Genomic DNA, 7009 nt, shown 5'->3' with positions numbered 1-7009 from the left:
CAAAGAAGGATAATTAACTTACAAAATTTTGATGGCTTTCTACTTGAGTAAAGCATAAAATAAGAAAAAATATCTGTTATAATTCGAATTCAAACTGAAACTAAGATTATTTTTATAATAAGGTGTTTTTTGGTTTTTTTATTCAATTGGCCCTAATCGAGGGTTTCAGAAAGCGAGAATTAAGTCATTTTCCTTAAGTAAATATCACATAATATTTACAGAACAACAGATATACTATGATTTAGTCAAAGACAGTGAAGTAGGCCTAAATGAATTTAGGTTATGGCTGACAGGATTTATTTAAATTATGATTAACACATAGCTCAAAAAGCAAACGTTTTAAAGTAACTTCCCCACCGCTGGTGTGTATACATGTCTATAGATCTTCTGGAGTAGCTTGTGATCTAAAAAAAAAAAAAAAACCCCTCACACAGATGCAAAACTGGTGTCTTTCACCAGGTTTGCTTCTTTGAGCCCTGCCAAGGCTTTTGTTTTCCATTTGTCATATGATAGCGCTGATTTTTGGTGGATTTCATGCTTTGTTTAATAAAACAAAACTTGTGTAAAGTTAATGTGGCGCCACTTTTCATTCAGGCAAATATGCTTTTGTCTCTGTCACCCGTCAGTGCACGAGACAGTACGTCTGTCTCGGAGAACTAGTCTGGTGTGTGGAGCTGAACGGGCAATTGTCTTTTAGCATCAAAGCTAATGGGGTGATTGACATTTCTGGGTGGCATGAGCTTTATGTCAGTTTGAGCAATGGTTTGGACATGCACATCCAAACAGATGCTCACGCTTAAAACGTTTAATCTTATTTAACATTCCACTGAGTCCGCACAGGCCCAATAAAAAGCATGCTTGGCTCATCTGTTACTGCAGCGTAGTTGTAAATAATTTTGTTATCATGCGCTCTGGCGGCATCATTTGGCCATTGCCCCAGTGCACTGCAGTGGTCACTCTCTGACGGACAGCTTTACATCTCTCTGTGAAGTTTTTTTTCGTTTTCTTCCTCACTAAAATAGACACAGTCACATGCAAACATCTGCTCTGTATCATTAAAAGTAAAGCCCAATGAAAACATGCACATGCCTCTGCTCTGCAGTGCATTTATATAGACTTCTAGAGACTCTGGATTGATTGGGGTCCTGAAAAATGGCCTTTCTCTCTCTTTTTGTACAGCTGTAACAAATTGAATGCCTGACTCTCATCAGCAGCTTTTCCCACAACCCTGTGATGAATTACTGTCACATAGCATCCCTGCGTGAGCATGGTGAACACAAGAGACGCGGCCTTCGTGACTTGGCATTGATGTTCTCAGCACAGAGCGAAAACAAACAACCAACGTCAAAACAAGCTCAAACCTGACATTATGTGGAAGTATGATATATGGTATTTCATTGTGTTTAATTTCGGAGGGTTTGGGGTCTAATGCAACAATTTACAAAAGTGAAAATAATTTGAAGAGGAATGAGATGAGGGGTGAGATGATCATCAGATGATTTTATATGATGATGTATTTCCACAGGTGCGTTCACATCTTAAAAACTTTTTTTTTTCTAATGAAAATGCTATTATGGATTGTTCACTTGCTATTCGCCGTTTGCTGTAGCAGTGTTATTGTAGTATCATTGGGATACTATTAGTAATGCAACAAAAAAATGTAAGTAATTTTTATGAATATGGAACTTTAAAAATGCAGCTCAACAAGGTGTAACATGTTATTTAAAATTCATTCAGGTCACTTCTGACTGTAATACCTGATTGTGATTGGCGAGTGATGGCATGCCATCTATCTGAAACTGCTTATAATTCACTGTTGTTCATGTCAGGGCTGCACATTAGTCTGCTTCTCCATATTTATCTGAAACCAGCGCTGCTTTCATGTATCGTATCACACCACTGTGTCCAAAATCACCCATCTCTACCCTTATTTAAGGGGACACACATTTGGAACAATGTTAAAAATCAAAGTGGACATTATCATTCACTTGTTCAGTTCTGTAATGCACATTAATAAATGTAAGTAATTAATGTATAACAATTTCTCCATATTATTTTTTTTGTTACACAGTGACTGATTGATATATTAGTCCTTATTTGTTTAATGTTTCATGAAATAACTATTCAAAGATATGAAAGAAAGAAATCCATTTTAATGCGGACATGAGGCAGACGCAAACCATGGAAAAAAGGAATACTTGATGCTTCCAGCTGGACAAACTATACGGTAATTTGCATAACTGCATAATTGTAGAGCACACACACAGTTGATTAAACGTGGACACTGAGACTGAGGTCCTTCACAGGACAGAAGAGGAGCAAGAGAAGTCAGTCTGACCTCATTCTCATTTTTATCCTCCAACCGTACTGGAACCCAACACTAGTTTAAATGAACCAAAGTATCCTTTCCAGATTAATCAGCACAGCAGCTGAATCTAAATGAGAGCACTCAGTTTTTCCATTCTCCATTTCTTTTGAGTGTTTGATATTTAGCAGGGAAAATGAGCACATTTGATCAAACAAATATTCTTGATTTCACCTAGTTTTGTGCAATCAAGGTGCTTGAACTCATCTTGCTTCTTGGATGGATGATAACTAACTGGTCCATAATAATAGGGAGAAACATTTATATGAAATAGGTCCAAGGTTATGGGTGAGATCTGGGGCACTCAATGAATTGACTATAAATTAAGTTTGTTAAAATGTTGGGTGGTGTTTATATGATTTCATAAATGTACAATTAAACAGCGAGGTTAAGAGTTCAGATGCAAAAATGTTCGGATGCCATTTTACAGAACTACTCAAAGAAGTCAACAAAAAGTACGTACAACAGAAGTTTCATCTGCAAGAAAAACGTAATATTTAAATAAGAAAGTATTTAAATGGAATAAGAACCCTGCAAGCATGTTAAATCCAGATAAAAAGCCCTTGTTTTGAGCTTTCGGGAGTTTTGAAGCACCACAATTAACAGATCAGTACTCATTAAAACATTTCCTAAACAGTTTTACAGTAATTAAAAAATGTAAATGTGCTCTGTGAAGTTTTAAACAAACAACACCTTACCATACAGGTACATTGAGACACATTACTTCATGCAGTTAATGCAAACATAATCTTGAGATAATGAAGAATTAATGTAGTAAGCTTTTTGTTGCATGGGTCAAAAACAATGACATTTTTTTTTTTCAAACTTAAAAAAAAAAAAAAAAAAAAAAAAGTGCATGGCTTTAACCCATTGTTGTAATAAAATTAATTTACACTATTAATATTATATATGAATATGGAATATTTGGAGTGTTGATAAGGAATGAATCAATGATGACACGTTTAATTAAAAGCGGTTCATGTGACATTTCATGTGTCATACATTAACTCGATTATCTGTTCATGAATTATTCCATATTAGTACACCCAAACATTTTAAGAAGAAGGCACAAAAACAGTATTACAGCATGAACTTAACTTTCTAAAATGCATGAATTAATAAATGTTCTATAGATTTTATGTCCATTGTCTAAGCATATGTATGTCAAATACTTGTAATAAATTAATTATTCTTGGCTTGAACAAATTTATGACTGTTAATTGTAAAACAAATTATTAATAGATGTTTTAGAATTTATATTTATCTACCATAACAACACTCACTGTTCACACAAAAGTAGTCTAGGTCTACACAATTTCTTCAGATGTCACACTGCATACGGGGTCTAATCAAATTTATCAGCTTTGGTGGGATTTTTCCATTGATTTTCATGATTCGTTTATTTTTAAAATAATTTGGAATAAGCAGGGTGTTGGAGTGAATCGTCAACGTAAACTGTGCCGAGTGTGCACTTTCCCCCACTTCTCACATGCAAAAACCCCAGACAATTATATATCCATCAATCAAACTCCAGATTTATGAGCCGTCTCCAGTCTACAAAGAAAGAGAAAGAAAGATTCAGAAAAATAACGACATTAGTGTGACAGAGGATGACATTGACAAATTAAGAGAAATGGGAGGGGTTTTATTAGCAAGTTTGGTTCCACATCCTATGAATTCTCAGACAGTGAAGTGACAGAGACAAGAGATCCCAGACGCCACAGTTAGCGCATGAAGATTTTATTATGAAGTGAGTTTGAAGAGAATCAAATCACTCTCGTACAGTGAAATTATTCTGTTGCTATAGTAAATGCTTTATTCAGAGATCGAAACATACATTCTAAGAAAAGTCTGTAAAAATATGGTGCAATACACGGTTTTTACCAGATGTTTTAGCCATATAGAATTTTGCATTGCATTGTGCACTTCTACAAAATCTGTGAAATAACAAAGTGTTTTAATGATGTACCACCACAAAAACACAAATCGGAAAGAGAAAGATGATGAGTCAAAGTTAATCAGAATAGTATATACACTATATATTAATATAGAAGATGCACAGAAGATACCTGTGCAAAAATCTAAAATCCCTAATGTACATAATTTATAACAAAAAACAAAGAAGCATCATTATTTAAATTTTAAAAAAGTAATAAAGGGATTTTATTTTCTGTCAGTATCTGACCATTTGACCTCTTTTTCCTCATACATGCATAAACATAGTCAAACATTTAATAATGTGTGGTGAAGATCCATGTGTGATGAACTCAAACAGTGTTTGACAGACAGAGGGTGGTGTTTTTGATCTTGAGACTATATTGTGACAAGCAGTAGGCACTGTTTTGGTTCACAAAGATGTGGAACGAAAGGACAGAAAAGGAAAAAAAAAAACATTAGCGCTCCAAACTGAACTCCATCGCTAGCCCTAGAGATGGAAAGAGAGATTGAAGTAAAGACAAAAGATTGTGACCAGGGCAGGAGAACTCTCTGCTCAATCTAACACATGTGTTGTGGGCTAACGGTGTTGTAGCCTTAGGGCACAGACAGCAGCAGCATGTGAAAAAGGTTTTCCACCCAGACCTTACTTCAGATTTAAGAGAGAGAAAGAGAGAGAGAGAGAGAGAGAGAGAGAGAGAGAGAGAGAGAGAGAGGGGAAGAAAGGGAGAGGGGTTGAACTGAGATGACTGAGAGGTTGTGTGTTTGAGGAGGGCAGAGAAACTGAGAAGAAAGAGAGATGGAAAGATATGGCAAACATCAGAGCCATCTGTGGATTAACACAATTAACACCTCAGTAAAATCAGGTCCGTCATCACCTCTCTACTGCTCAAAAGACGCCTTCAACACTCCTGCCCAAAAAAAGCGCACACTCACAGAACAAATACTGTGTGTGAATATTGTAACTCGATTTAAATTAAGTGGAATAAAGAGGTAATGAAATAGAGAGAGAATCTGATTTAGCTTTTGCACAAGCGTGGCATGAATGGCGTTAAGTAGAGTTTTGTTTCGTTCACGGTGAGTTCAGACACTGATACTTTCCTCTAGCATGTGAGCTTTCCACCTCAGCAGTCACAGGGACCCCTTCTATAAAAAACACTAGACTTTCTTGGTTATTTTTTGCATTAAAAAAACATTAATTAATGCTTTTGTTCAGCAAGGGGGCATTAAATTAATCAAAATTGAGTACATTTTTTTTACAATGTTATAAAAAAATTCAGAAAGGCTGTTTTGAACTTTTAAGATATATGAAAATATTTCAATTGTAATATTTCCCAATGTTACAGTATTTTTGATCAACTTTCAAAAACATGTTATGAAAACTTACTGATGCCAACTCACTTTAAATGAACAGTCAAACGTTGCTAAACATGTTTTGCATTAAATAATTTAAAACACTTCAAATATTTGTAAATATATTTATCTCTGTTTTTTTAGTTTTTTTTTTTTTAAATAAAGTCTCTGAATCGGATGATGCAACATTAAATCCTCATTATTATGAAACTGTACTCAAAATATCTGAAATAATGCATTGTCCAAAGTATATATTATTTATCTGAACTGACTTAAATGTTAAATATAAAAAAAGCTATTTGTCACCAAGCCAACAATATTTGTAGTATAGAATTTATTTAAACATTTGCAAAATTTGCACGAAAGAAAAGCAGAACAAACACAGGCACATGTCGTGCAGTGACCCTCACTCTAAGCATACAATTAAAACAAAAAGTTGCTTCTGGCCCCCTTTTCACTCTTGTACAATGTGTGGACTGGGCTAGTGCTGACTGTAGGGCTTAGTGACTGTGAACGAGTGAGTGAGTGAGTGACTCTGTGTGTGTGTGTGTGTGTGTGTGTGTGTGTGTGTGTGTAACTGGGGAGCAGCCAGAGGCAGAGGGGTTGAGCTACGTTTGTACAGTCCTACCTGAACACATGTGGCAGAGAAACATAGTACACATCTCGGGAGCAAATCAAGAGATTTAGCAACAAGGTAAGACAGAGCAACATACACACAAGAAGGGTATAATTACTTCTTAAGAAACAGTAATTCACTTGGGTATAAAAAGTGCTTTCTTTTAAAAACTAATATAAAACAAACTTGTATATATAAATGATATAGAGTATTGTATGTGTCACATCCCTTCTTAGATATGGACTCCTCTAGTGAGACTTTTTGATACAAAAAAAGAGCTCAAAAACAGCTTTATTAGTGACTGCCACTCATAAACAAGCTTTGAAACGTGAGCGAGCGGCTAAAAGGAGTGTGACGACAGCTTTCACGTGACTGAAAGCCACAATCACTTAGTCGATATTACAAAACTCTTAATGCAACGCTAATTATGTTTTATGCATCTCCTATAGACATTTTTTGGACACTCCTTTTGTGAGGTGATCGTTTTGTTTATCATTATAAGGGTTCTTAAGATTTGATCACACATTTAGTGACTGTTTAAAGCTGGTAATCCATCCCAAAATGTTTGTCGATAACAAGGGTTGTGCGTGTCAAGCTTTTATCTTTAGATATTCTTTCTGTAATGTTTCAATAAGCCTTTATTTGCAAACTATCGCCATCTAGTGTTCATTTATTCCAGAGGTCTGTGTTTGTCTGACATATGACCACATACAGAAAAACAGATACAGAATCATAAAAGA

The sequence above is a fragment of the Puntigrus tetrazona genome, chromosome 9 (assembly GCF_018831695.1).
Source record: "Puntigrus tetrazona isolate hp1 chromosome 9, ASM1883169v1, whole genome shotgun sequence".
NCBI classification, from domain to species: Eukaryota; Metazoa; Chordata; class Actinopteri; order Cypriniformes; family Cyprinidae; genus Puntigrus; species Puntigrus tetrazona.
Note: the sequence above shows the minus strand (reverse complement) of the source record.